We start from the raw sequence: 14,239 nt of genomic DNA, 5'->3' as shown, positions 1-14,239 counted from the left end.
TGCTGTTTTAAAGCAGAGCCGGGACTGGAGTCCCCTCAGCTTTGCCCGTCGGGGATCGGGGTCTGGGAGCCGGGATGGCTGGGTGACCCACTCCAGGGGGTGGCATCGGCCGCGCGCTCTCCCCAGGCACAGGGATGCTCCGCAGCAGAGCCGGGCTCGGACCTTTTCTCCTCCGTGGGGGGCTGGTCCTGCCCCCCGGAATATTCCGGAGCTGACCCTTTTAGGTGCAAGTGTATTTTTGTTTCTAATATCCTGTTTGTGCTGTTCTCGGTGAATTTATTGCCGCGTGATAAGCAAAGCACAAAGTAACTGCCAGCATATTTCCACTGTCTTCAGAGTCAGTTTATCTTTATAAACTTGCTGTTGACATGATGCAATTTCTCCCCGTTGCAGTGTAGCTGTATAGCAGCAAAGTTGTGATAAAAGACAACTTGTTGAAGGGATTCTTTGTCATACTCCTGAATCATCTACAATTCCTTTTTTTCCCCGCTGCCAGAAGTGTGCCGGTGCTTTGCAATTATACCTACACTTGATGCCTTTTTCTTCTTTTTTTCTGGTTTTTTTTTTTTTTTTCCTCGCTTTCTCTCAGTGATTCAAGTTCCCTATTGTACCCTCATTCATTCTCTCTCTCTTTTGGTTTCTTCTTCTTCTTCTCCTTTTTTTATTTTATCCAGCACCTTCTCAAAGCACTGAAGCCGTAACTGCTTCACTGTGGTCTAAGGAAAAGCTACTGTTCTACTTCCCAAAGGAAGCTCATTGTGTGGTGCCATGAAAAAAGGTTTAAACAACACAAGGGAATAAAGGCACCACATTTCTCTGAAAGTTTTTCTTTTCTTTTCCTTTTTTTTTATTTTTTGTTTAAGGAATAATACATAAGCTGCTAGGAAAGGGCAGAAGTGTCTCCTACTTCTCTCTAGTCATGCCTGTGAGGCTGTGAAATTCTAAGAAAACCTGCTTTTTACATAGGAGCTTGAAAGCTAGACCACCCCACCTCCAAACCTTTGCTGTTCTCTGCATTACCCTCATAAGCCTAACAAAAAATTCTAAGATCGTTCCCAAACAGCACAGAATCAAAGCTTCCAAGGCAGTAGCGTAATTACTTGCTTTCTTTTTTGGCGCTAGTTTATAGCAATCCTATGTAAGATGCTCAAATATTTTGGAAAAGGCCTTTTTAGTAATGAGAGCTCAGTTATTCCGCTCTCAGCAGTTACTGGAGGCTGGCGTCAGTACAAATGGGTGATGGGTTTGGATCCTGGCTGCAGTTCTGCAGCGGGGACACATCCCAGATGTGATGGACCCATTGCTGATGGACCCGTCACTGCTGGACCCATCGCTGCTGGACCCGTCACTGAGGGACGCATCGCTGACGGATCCATGACTGCTGCACCCATCGCTGCTGGACCACTCCCAGCCGCTGAGCCCCCGGTGCATCCTGCATCCATCCGCACCACCTCGCTCCTGCGGACATCCATCCCTTCCTGGTCAAAAAGGCTTTGAGGCAGTATTTTTTTTTATTATTATTATTATTATTATTATTATTATTATTATTATTATTATTATTATTATTATTATTATTATTATTATTATTATTATTATTATTATTGCTACTCTTTTCCTTGTTGGCAGAATCTCATCCAGCCGTGTTGCTGCTACCTGAGGTGGTACGTAGCCATCCGCGTATGTCTAGGGGTCAGTAAATGAGGTGCAGCGCTGCCGCCTGGTTTGGCAGGTGACAACTGTTGGGCACCGGGCTTTCGCCTGCGTTGAACACCTTTATCCGCAGCAATTCCCTCCAGCAGGACTGTGTGAGAGAGCGAGCCTTGTCCTCTGCCGAACACACAGCACTGGGAGGGGAAAAAGGGGGAAAGAGGGAATTTTGTTAGCTCTTCCCATCAATGCTCAGCATAGCCATAACGGCATCACGCTGTCTAAATAAAAGGAATTTTAAAATGCCGTTCTGTTTTCACTGCTGATGAGGACTGATGACTGCTGGCACTTTGCTGGATGTGGACAGTGAACATCCACCAGTTCCGCTTCCGAGTTTTTTTCCTTTTCCAATGATGTCTTTCCCACTCTTACTGCTTCATACCATGCTGCGGACTTGGTGCAACTTAAATCCAGAGGAGGGAAGCTCAAACAAAACAGCTATTTTAACTGATGCTACTAAAGAGGAAATATTCATTTTGATCATAGCTGTGCAAAACGATGGTTTTGTTGAGCCCGCGTTGCACCTAAACCTACTCATCTTTCCCTGTCAATGTTTATTCTAATTTCTATTTGTGCTTTGCATCCCCTATTTATTAATAATTATGGAGCGAGGGTAAGGATGTTTCTGTCCAGCAAAGACACTTTCCTGGAGTGAAATGAAAATGTTATTGTTTTGTTTCCAGTAATACTGCAGCCAGTGATCTTCAGTTATTTCAGTAATAACACACAGAAGGGAAGTCACCTTCTACGTTGGCGTCCTTGGTAAATACAGCGGAGTGAGTGTCAACTTTAAAGACAGTAGTGCTCCGGTTTGCAGATTAGGAAACAATGGAGAGTGTGTGGCTTGATAACGTTGGGGAAGAAAGCTAACGCGGATTTAGAGGTAACTGGAGTCTCTCGGCCCCCTCTGGTAGCTGCTGGGGCTGTACCTCTGCTCCTCTCGGCACAGGAGCTACAGCACCACGGTAATTAATCTGTGCTTTGGAGATACCATGAAGTGAGATGAATTTCTGTAATTTCTGCTGCTTTTCTTATTGGATGCTCCAGCAGGACGCTAGAAACCATGCCTGAAGGAAACTACGTGTGTGCCTTCACAACACATTGGCTCTTCCCAGTGAAAAGTAGTTTTATGGGAAGGGGTCCCCGCCACTGGAACTGGGATGTGCCACGCTGACAGGCAGAGTGCAGCCTTCAGCCATGGCATCCATCGCACTCCTCGCCCTCTGGCCTCCCGGCAGCTTTGGAGACCTACCCCTGCACCCCGAGGGGAAGCTGCAGGGTGTCCTTTGGCGGAGGAGGTGCCGGCGTGTTGGGGACACAGGCAGAGTGTCCAGGCTGGTGATACGTGTGTGGATCACGTACCCATGCTGCTCTGGCCAGGCTTGCCCAGAATTGCCAATCTGGACTCAATGAAGTACTTTGGATGCTGTATCTTGGCAAGCGAGGGCTGGTGACAGATGCTAACTCTTTGTTTTTCATTTTTCCCTGGTATGAATACGTTTGGGCTTCTAGAAGTTGTTATTATTAGCATCATCATTCAAGTCTTTTCAGGACAGAGTGCCCTCTGCCCAGGAGGGAGAGTGGACCGCAGCAGTCCCCAGCACAAATACAGGCTGGGCAGAGAATGGATGGAGAGTAGCCCTGAGGAGAAGGACTTAGGGGTGCTGGTGGATGAGAAGCTCAACATGGGCTGGCAGTGTGTGTCTGCAGCCCAGAAAGCCCCCCGCATCCTGGGCTGCATCCCCAGCAGCGTGGGCAGCAGGGCGAGACCCCCTGCAGTGCTGCCTCCAGCCCTGGGGCACCAACAGCAGAAGGACACGGAGCTGTTGGAGCGGGGCCGGAGGAGGCCCCAGAGATGCTGGGAGGGCTGGAGCCCCTCTGCTGTGGGGACAGGCTGAGAGAGCTGGGGGGGTTCAGCCTGGAGAAGAGAAGGCTCCGCGGAGACCTTCCAGCCCCTTCCAGTCCCTAAAGGGGCTCCAGGAGAGATGGGGAGGGACTCTGGAGCAGGGAGGGGAGCCATGGGACGAGGGGGAAGGGTTTTCCACTGAAAGAGGGGAGACTGAGATGAGATCTGGGGAAGAAACTCTTGGCTGTGAGGGTGGTGAGCCCCTGGCCCAGGTTGCCCAGAGAAGCTGTGGCTGCCCCATCCCTGGAGGGGTTCAAGGCCAGGTTGGACGGGGCTTGGAGCAACCTGGGCTGGTGGGAGGTGTCCCTGCCCAGGGCAGGGGGTGGCACTGGGTGGGCTTTAAGGTCCCTTCCCACCCAAACCATTCTGTGATTCTGTGATTCTCTCTCTGACTTCTCGGTTGGCTTGACCCAGGATACCGGCCGGTGGGCTTTCTTGCTACCTTCTTCCTTTCACCCACCAGAGCAGCTTCCCAGGCAGTTGTAAGGTTGGTACAGATGTATCCCAAGCGCACGATGCTTTCCAGATGTTCTGCCTTGCGGCGCTGGCACACGCCTGACCCACATGAGACACGACTTTGTGGTGGCAGCCAGAGCTCCTCCTCCGCAGCCTGCCCAGCGGAGGGAAAGCCTCTCCGCGCGGTTCCTGACGTGCCCACAGACACAGCCTGCCCCAGCTGCCTCTGTCTCGCCGATGCACAGCCGTGTGGGGTTGTGTGTGGCATAAATAGCGTTTCACGATGTGCCTTCATTATCTGAACTTACACGACCTATTTCTGCCGTGGTATCTCTCAGCTGGTGGGAGGTAGGAGCGCATTGTTTGTTTCATCAACTTATTTGCTGAACTTTTAACTGGCATACTATTTAAATAGAGCATCTCCCTGTGCCTGCCTTGTCTATCTAGGCACTTGTTCCCGTTGGTGTTACTCTCCTCCTCCTCACATTCCCCCGCCTGTGTTGTAGCACCTGTTGCATTTTGCCACAAATTAGACCGTAAAATTTTCACTGCAGCGATAATTTGTGCCTGTGCAGCTCTGAGCATCGTGGGGCTGGATCCTGCCCGGGGGCCATGGGTGCCACGCGCGGCAGCGGGGATGGCAACGGCAGGGATCCAGTGAGGGCGGATGGTCGCGGGCAGCTGTTCTTTTAAGCCCAGGTGATTGTGAAATACCATCAGCAACTTTGAGAAGTTGTTGCTTGGGTTCTTCAAACACCTTCTAGCCGGGTTCCCTGACTTTAGCCTTCACATTGGGTTTTTCCTGGGGTGCTCTTGCCTACGGTGATGGTGGAGCGGCCAGTGCTCAGCCGTGTGTGTGCCTCTGCCTTGGTATAACGTGGCTGGAAATCCCACTCTGTCACCCGGCGGCAGTGCGCTGGGTTTGGAAAATGCAAGGTTGGTGCGCGTTAGTGGACATTTAACATCTCCTTTCTCCCCGTGCTGTCTCTCCCCCTGACAGGCAGCGGTTCTGCTGCGGGGCTGGCAAGAGGCAGTCTTCTCCCCCGGCTTCTCGCTGACTTTGGGGTTTAAAGGGGACAACCTGGAATTTTGAGCGTATTGAGACTGCCGTACCCATACCCTTTTACTAGAGAATGGATTAGGGAGCGATTCGCCGGAGAGAGAAGTTTGCTTCTCCGACTGCGTCATGTGAAGTCCGGACACTGGTATCTAGGATATGCCAAAGGCAGTCAAACCAGAGTCCTTTTTTTATCACAATACTCTTTGATTAAGATCATTATAGCAACTGGTAGCAGCACTACTGTTGAGATTGAGTTGGTATTTCTGTCTCACGGGCTGCAACTCAGTGTTCAAGCTGTCAGCCCAGATGCAATTTAAAAAAAAAAAAAAAAAAAAATTGAAAACCAAAAATGGTTTTTGTCCATTGAGCCATTTTAGAGCTGTGTTTTTAAAAGATAGATTTTAGCTTGCTATGGAGTATTTTTATGGATGATACGTGTCTGCATCTTAGAAGGTTTTCAAGAATATGTGACTTCCAAAAAATCTCCGTACTTCAGTTTTTCTTTAGCTTGTAGCGTGAGCAAATGCTCATGCATGTAACAGGGACCTTTGCATAGTGAATTGGTACCAAACACCACTATTATTTGTGTAGTATTTTAAGTCCACTTTCATTTGCCATCCAAAACCTTTTTTGCTTTAGTTTGAACCTCTGTGAAAAGGGGGAAATAACGCAGTGTCTTGAAGCTTTGCATTTCCAAGCAAATCACCATCATTTAATGCAACGGTGCCATCACGTAGGTAAACTGGATCAGGAGCCGTAGCAGCTCTGAATGCGTAAGGGTGAGCTCAGGGTAAAACATGAACAGACTGGATAAATGGTAAAAGATAAGGAACATGGCTAATCCTTACATGCTCGGGAATTGTAAGTCTGGGTTAAATCATGCGATTTTAAAAAAAAATGTCGTTTTTTCTTTTATGTGCGTGTTGTTTTTTGAGCCTCTCCGTCGTACTTGGTTCATATTTTCGAGTATTTCTTTGCAGCCTGGTGGGCTAGACACATACTTTTGTTGTAGGTGAGACTGTCACGTCATCGCCTGACTCCAGGAGCTCAAGCATTGGGAAAAACACCAAACAGTCAGAGCTGATCACACTGGGTGAGCTGGAAGCACTAAATTTAGATCATTTTAAATCCTTCACTTCTACAGTGCTGCTAGATTGTTAACTGAGGTGAAAAAAAAAATCAAAATTGAAGTACTTTGTGAGTTTCAAATTGATAGCATCCTTTTAAATCTTAGCATAAATTCAGTGGCACTTCACCTCCCTCCCACAATCAGATCTAAAGAGCGAGAGTCATTCTTTTTTTTCCCAAGCTATACAAAGAACACATATCAGGGATATATTAATGAAATATTAGCAAATCAATGCCAGGAAAAGCAACAGTAAGCTAGAAGAGAAATCTGTGCTGGTAGGCAGGGGCGTTACAGCAGTGACCTGACACGACTGAGCCAATTCAACCCAGAGATCTGGTTGCTATTGAGAGAAAATATTACTCGCTCAAAGAAAGGAGGACGAAAGCCCTTCAGTACGATGGAGTTGCACCATCTGTGACACCTGCATTCAGTACTGGGCACGGTGGATAATAGGCAAAGAGATTGTACAGCAAAACATGCGTCATTTACCTTGGAATAAAGAGGTTTAATTTCTGAAAGGCTCTCGGCACATCTTGAAGTAAATGGGAGCCAAGGGCATTTGTCCCTGGCAGGCTGAGACAAGGAACCGGACTACTCACCCCCGTGTAAATAAATCTTACTGGGGCTGGGGTTTGCGCATGGAACTTTCCCATTTGTCCATGGACTAATGGAGCACGGCGGGTTCCTGCGGGAAACTGGTTGGATCTGGAGCATCAGCACCGAGGCGGAAGGTGGACGGGTCCCCAAAATCACGATTGCAAGCCTTTTTTACCCAAGCGGATGCTGAAAATACCCGGCTTCTTTCCAGACCCAGTTTGCACTGCTGTTGCCAGTGGGGTTGAGTGGCAGCTCATCATTGTTGACTATGTAGAGGTGTAGATTGAGCCCTGGGGCTCGTGAGCATCCTCTGCGCTACCACCCTTACCCCTGTAGTTACTGCACCCAGTTCTGGGGGTCGCCTCGGGAAAGAGAGCAAATGCGTTGTCATAGGTTATTTCCTTGATGTGAGCCTCTCTGTTAAAAAAAAAAAAAAAAAAAAAGACCAGGAAATGTTTTATATTCTCAGATTTTAAAGATATCTTCAGGTCAACATGAACCATGGAGATCTTGGCCTTGAGCTGTGGTTCCCGTGGTTTTCAGTTACTTCCTCGCTTCATAGAATCACAGAATGGTTTGGGTTGGAAGGGACCTTAAGGACCACCCAGTGCCACCCCCTGCCCTGGGCAGGGACACCTCCCACCAGCCCAGGTTGCTCCAAGCCCCGTCCAGCCTGGCCTTGAACCCCTCCAGGGATGGGGCAGCCACAGCTTCTCTGGGCAACCTGGGCCAGGGGCTCACCACCCTCACAGCAAACAATTTCTGCCTGAGATCTCATCTAAATCTCCCTGCTTGCAGTTTCAAACCCTTCCCCCTCATCCTATGGTTCCCCTCCCTGCTCCAGAGTCCCTCCCCAGCTTTCCTGGAGCCCTTTTAGGGACTGGAAGGGGCTGGAAGGTCTCCCTGGAGCCTTCTCTTCTCCATACTTTTTGAATTAAGTCTTTTTTTGCTGCATAGTGAGCAAAAGCCCTGTAACTACGTGTGTGGTGATCCGAGCTGTATGTATTTTTTAGCACAGGTTTCCATTGTCTCAGACATCTATTTTTCTGGGCACGGTTGTTCTCCTGCGCAGAAGTGCTTTGCCCTTCCCCGTCGGTCGGGGTTTGCCTCCCAGCTCAGCTTTGCAGCCGAGGCGTCAGGGCAGCCTTTGCTGGGCTCTGGGCTGCCTTTAATTACAAAATCCTAGCGCTGCAGGATGCCCGGACGCCTGGCGTCTCGTCCCGGGGGATTTCTACAGCTTCCTGAACCTATTACACATAAGTGAGGTTGGCCGTTTCCAGCAAGTTATTCCCAGACAAATAGCAGTGAAAATGTTTTATGGACTTAATCACTGAGAGTGGTTTAATTGCTTCTTTTCTACAGCGCTTAGTTTTTGCTGCGATAAAGCCGTTCCTCTGTCAAGACCTTTGTGTTTCTCAGGTGGGGGTGAACCCAAAGCAGAAGCCCTGAAGCTGTCACCCATCCCATAAAAGCAGTTTATCCCAGGGGTGAGGTCAGGCTGTAGCTGGTTTCCTACGCAGTGTTTTGAATTATCGACAAACTTGCAAATAAACCTTCAAAAAGCCCTTCAAAACTGCGCCCAGGAGCGCGTGAGGGGCTGGCCCAGCTCCTGACAGCTCCTCGTCTCATTTAGGCCGTGACGGCTTCCACCTCGCCGTGCCCAGGGTAAATTGGCTCTTTTTGAAACAACTCACATTTCTTTGGGTCTAGTTTCAGCTTTGCAGCCCTGAGCTTGCCGCAGCCCATTTATCAGTTCCTGCTCAGAGATTTTTAGCATGCGCCAGGATATCATGTCGGTTTAACAAACAGGCTGAGAGACATGCCGTCCAATGCCTCCTCCATTAACCTCTCCAACGTGGCAAGCCAAAAGCCATCGCTTTAAATTGCTGCGAGCCTTGTCCTGCTGTGAAAGCAGCCTGTCCCCTGTGCTTTGGATATACTTCAACGTGCCAATCCCCATTTTGAAGATCCAGGGTGAAAAACCAAGCTCTGCCTGCTGCATCATTCACGGCGTCACCTCTCCGTGGCAATGGACGGGAATCCTCTAAGTGACTTCAAGACGTCGCCGCTAATGTCTTTTCCTTAAACAAGAGCTGTGGACACAGCTTGAGGATTAGAGTAAGGTTTAATTTATGCATTGCTCTTAAGTTTCTTCAGTGGGTCTCCGCTCTCGTCCTTCCTGCTGAGACGTAGGCTGGCTTTGGCGTGGTGCTGGTTATGCCGGTGCCTGCTAGGCCACAGGGGAGATCCCTCTCCCAGTTTTCCATCAGGAAAACATCTCCGGTTCACCAGTGGAAAGGCCAGTGATGGCAGCTTGTTGTGTTTGACTGGGTGGTGCTGTGGCAAGGTTGGGCACCCAGCACCTCTGCCGCTCACCTTCACTCTTCCTCTCTGCCGCAGTTTTCCTCCGTGATAGAGTTCACCAAACTCCTGTGTTACAACTGCGTTTTGTTTAGCAAAGAGGAGATTCGATCAATTCCTGCTTTGGAGCTGTAGGCGCTTGTGCAGGTAGAGTTCACTGGCAGTCCTGGGCCACGGCCAAGGTCTTGGTTGCTTCCCATCCCACCCCCGGCAGAGGCTCAGCCTTTCCTTGCAGCCTCCATCCCCACCAGCTCCCGCTCCTGGAGGTAGAATCGCTTATTTGCTGCAAATCAAATGCCTGCACATCATTTGCTTTAACTGAGATACCTTTGAAAGAGTTTCTACAGACTGAATTTGTAATGCACGTTTGGGAGCATTTTTCTTCCACAGTTACTAGGCCTAATGAAATCCCAGGTCATTTTTAGGCAGCCTGTTATCTTTGTGATCCGGAGCTCTGCACTGATTTCCAGGAGTCCAAATCTTCAAAATGAACTTTCTCATTTTGGGGTTGACGTGGCGTTTCCCCAGCACAGATCCCCGGGGCTCATTTCCCCTGCGCCACAGGAAGACTTTGGGTACAAAACCCAGGCTCTTCTCCCAGACTTCCCAGCCAGCATTTACCCAAACCACCTTTTACCCACGTCTTTGGTTTTAAAAGCTTGCTGCGTCGTTTGAATGCATCTTGGCTTTCAGCTCCGCTTCCATGTTGGCTTTCTGATAGTGGGGATCTTGTTTTTATTATGTTTTTTATGCAGAGGTGTCTACCTGCAGCTCTTGGAGTGGTAGCAAACCTCTTTCCATCAGCAGATACGTGTGTGGTCTTGAGCTTCGAACGGAGACTGCTGTCGTTGCAGGTTCTGGTTTAGCATAAGATCTGTCTGCAGAGCTCTCGGAGACGGTGGTGCTTGGCGCGGCGTCCCTTGCTGCCCATTCCTCGTGTGACATAAAAATCCACGTAGGATTGAAGCTGCACCATGGAGCTGCTCAGGTCGTTATTATTGTAGGTAAGTCCTAAAGGAATAAGGGCAGCCGGAGCGAATGATTCAGTCTAGGTATTCCTTAACTCAAAAGATACTCTTTGGTGCATCTAGGTATAGGTCTCCGCTTTGTCCCTAGACACCATCCCTATCCACTAATTTGATTTAAATGAGGTTAAATAAAACCTGCACAACATGTTTTACTGGGCTTCCATCAGATTGCTCAACAATAGCACCACTCATGGTGCATACCAATATGTCTTTCCACTCTCCGAGTGAAAGTAATTTATCAACAAGTGGTCCTTGTCCCTGTACCATGGAAAGTCTTTGTGAAATACACTTTTTACAGGAGGCTGTGATTCCTACAACGCGTGTCTCCTGTTACAAATATGCCGTATTTCTTTTTTAAATGTTAAGATGCAGAAGAATGAAAAGGAAGCATGCAGTTTTGAATAATTTTTGAAGGGGAAAGCTATCCATTATACAGACCCTCCTTGAAATGAATAGATCTGCATTAAACGTGTTCTTGAACTTGACGATGGACTTTGATTTAATCCATTGTAGAGGATTTTTCACCGGTTTAAGTGAAATGCACGGAAGGGCAGAACTGGGTGATTTGTCCTTCCACATCGACCTTTGTGTTTGTCAGCCAGCAGCGAGGGTATTGTTCCCCTTCCCATTCTTTCTCTCTTGTTTAGGACAGTCAGTAATTGGGACACCCTTCACCATATGGGAGGCACATTCTTCTGCCTGAAGACTTTAATCCAGGTCTACTGGAGCGCCGTTTCCCTCACGCTTGCTGATGCCTGTCCCACGCGGACAGCCTGGATGCAGCACATCCCCTTCCCCAGCAGGGTCCTGCCCCTCTGCCCGAGCTGGGAGAGCACCACGCACTGAACCCAATGACCACGGCTTGGTTGACCAGTGGCAGTGACCAGGACCAGCCTTGGGGGTGCGCCCCTGCTTGGAATCTGGAGGACAATGTTTCATTTATCCGAATGAAACATTTTCATTTATTTTTTTAAAATCTGAACTGATGAGCTGGAAGACAACACACTCAGAATGCCCTTTTCAAGGCATTCTTCGCAGTGCCGTTGTGTCTCCACAACAGAAGAGCTCTTACCTTGGAGTGGGAGTTCGTGCCCCAAGTTCTCCAGACCTTGGTGGGAGATGCTGGGATCTCTCCCTGCCCGTGCGGGAGGGAGGGAGGGAGGGAGCCGGCTGCCTTCACCGCAGGGGATGGAAACCTGGTCTTTCCTCGCAGGCTGTTAGGAAACAGAGGAGAAGATGATGATCCCTCAGGCTCTTTCGGTGTAGAGCTGGGGGAAGGCAGAGCTGCAGAGGGCTTGAGGGCAGACGCAGGCACCCGCGTGCTCGGAGCAGATTGCCAGCATCCCCGTCTTCTCGATAAGCCCCGTCTCTCCCTATCTCCAGTAAAAGGATTTAGAGGCAACTTGGCATAAGAGGAATTTTAAATCTTCTCCTTATTCTGCATCTGTCAGTGTTTCGTTGGAGGGATACATTATTTTTCAGCTGTATGAGTGGCCTTTTCCAGGTAGGGTTGACACTCGCATTTTAAAACTCCAGCTCTGCAGCGGGGAGGGCTGTGTGCCGGCAGGCGGGTGGCATGGGGCAGATGCCTGCAGCCTGGGAAAGTCAATGCCCATCGCTCGAGCGCGGCGGCCGCAAAAACACTCACTTTTCTGAAAACACGCCCCAGTGCTTGGGAAACGTAAAGCGGACGTTGAAATACTAAGTGTTATTATTGTTGAATTGGTGCGAGCAGCCATCTGGAATCTGGAACCAGATCGCTGCGGAGGGGGAAAAAAATAGGGAGGCTGCAGCATCCCGATACAAGTGGGCAAGACGAGGGATCAGCTCAGCATTTTCTGGCTATTCCCGGTTTTCTGTCTCAGCACTGATGTTATTTTAATATAGTTCCATGGCTGGAGTTGCTGTGATTAGCAGAGCAATTTGCAGTACGTTCTTCAAAATTGCCAATCAGTTCGAGCTCAAAATAGACGAGAGCCCCTGCGTAATCGACGGCTGCTGCCCAAAAAAGCGCTAAATAGTTCAGAAGATCCGAAATGGGATTCGAGGTGTTTGTACGGGGCCTGTACGAAGTGCGGGATCCCCAAGCTCCTGCCTCATGCACCTTTTAATTTCAGATCAGAGAATAAGGTCATTAAGACTAAAAGGGAATAAGGTGTTGTACGTTGTATGGATTTTATTAAGTCCCTTGAAGAACGTCAATTCTGTGTGGCTTTCAGCCAGAAGAGCTTGCCAAAGCTCACCTGGTGGGAAAGCGGAGTTAAGGGGCAGCTTTGGAGGCTCTCCTGCCCCTCGCCAGCCTGTCACTGCCATATCTCCGTGTACTGCCATGGGACATGGGGGTCGCGTCCTTCCCACCTCTTTGTATCCCAGCGGCAGAGATGGCCGTAAGGTTTAGAAGAGAAGCTGGCCACCTATGAACAGTTACTTTGAGGGGTGGAAGCAGCTGGATTTTGTCCAGATCAGGCCAGTAGCATCGGCAGTGACTGCCCCAGCTACGAGCACCACAGGGTACCCATGGACGATGTACCAATGGCACCGTGCAGCCACCTCGATGACACTGTTCCTCCCCAGTGATATTTCTACTGCCAAGCCAGAGCCTGTAGGTTCCATTTTCCTTTGCATTTCCCCTTCCATCGCTGTTTGCGGGGGTCTGTAATGACTGTCAGCCATCGTTTTGTTACGTGAATGGAGCATTTGGTTCGGGTAGGACTTGGTACCCATTGGTCACTTGGGTCCTTCTCTTCAAAACTGAGATGTGCTGCCCCTTGGGCAGCCTCTGAGCCAGGCACTCCCACGAGGGTGGTCCTCTCTTAAATCTTGGCATGCGTTTGAGGGCCGGAGTGGCACGGACAGGTGATGGAGGGGTGGGTGGCAGCAGGGACACGAGCAAAGTGCACCTATATTGGGTTTGCATGGCAAGGTTTTGGTAGCTAGGGGTTTGCAGGGGTGGTTTCTGTGAGAAGATGCCAAAAGTTTCCCCTATGTCCAATAGAGCCAGTGCCAGATGGCTCCAAGACAGACCCAACACTGGCCAAGGCCGAGCCCATCAGCGATGGTGGTAGTGCCTCTGGGATAACACAGTTAAGAAGGGGAAAAAATACCTGCTGGGCAACAGCAGCCAGGAGAGAGGAGTGAGGACATGTGAGAGGAACAGCTCTGCAGACAGCCAGGGCAGTGAAGAAGGAGGGGGAGGAGGTGCTCCAGGTGCTGGAGCAGAGATTCCCCTGCAGATACCCACCTGCAGCCCATGGAGGTCCATGGTGGAGGAGATACCCACATGCAGCCCATGGAGGACCCCACGCTGGAGCAGGTGGATGTCCTGTGGAGGCTGTGACCCCATAGAGGGCCCACTCTGGAGCAGGCTCCTGGCAGGACCCGTGGCCCCATGGAGAGAGGAGCCCACGCTGGAGCAGGTTTGCTGGCCAGACCTGTGACCCCATGGGGGACCCAGTCTGTTCCTGACAGACTGCAGCCGGTGGAAGGGACCCACGCTGGAGCAGTTCCTGAAGAACAGCAGCCCGTGGGAAGGACCCACGTTGGAGAAGTCCATGGAGGAGCATCTCCCGTGGGAGGGACCCTGGGAGCTGGAGCAGGGGAAGAGCATGAGGAGAAGGAGCAGCAGAGACGACGTGTGATGAACTGAGCACAGCCCCCGTTCCCCATCCCCCTGCGCCGCTCGGGCGGGAGGAGGTGGAGAAATGGGGAGTGAAGTTGATCCCGGGGAGAAGGGAGGGGTGGGGGGGGAAGGTGTGTTTAAGATTTAGGTTTTATTTTCTCATTACCCTACTGTGATTTGATGGGCAATAAATTAACTTAACTTCTCCAAGTTGATTCTGTTTTGCCCGTGATGACAATTTCTGAGTGACCTCCCTGTCCTTATCCCACCCGGGAGCCTGTCGTTACATTTTCTCCCCCCTGTCCGGCTGAGGAGGGAGCGCTGGAGCCGCTCGGTGGGCACCGGCCGCCCAGCCGGGGTCATCCCACCACAGCAC

The 14,239-nt window shown here is 50.1% G+C and overlaps 1 protein-coding gene across 8 annotated transcripts in view; it reads left to right on the top strand.

The window, feature by feature from the left end:
• The window catches only part of NEXMIF (neurite extension and migration factor), a 170,708-nt gene that overhangs the window by 131,239 nt on the left and 25,230 nt on the right, over window positions 1-14,239 (top strand). The window contains exon 1 of one of the 8 annotated variants that reach the window (XM_063346983.1): window positions 10,119-10,220. The exons of the other annotated variants lie outside the window; for them this stretch is intronic. The gene's annotated coding sequence lies outside the window, so the exon portion shown is untranslated. Of the gene's footprint in view, window positions 1-10,118; window positions 10,221-14,239 lie in introns of those variants that run through there. 8 annotated transcript variants of the gene reach the window in all.

This window comes from Chroicocephalus ridibundus, chromosome 9 (genome assembly GCF_963924245.1).
Source record: "Chroicocephalus ridibundus chromosome 9, bChrRid1.1, whole genome shotgun sequence".
Lineage (NCBI taxonomy): Eukaryota > Metazoa > Chordata > Aves > Charadriiformes > Laridae > Chroicocephalus > Chroicocephalus ridibundus.
Note: the sequence above shows the minus strand (reverse complement) of the source record. Positions and strands in the feature narration are given on the sequence as shown.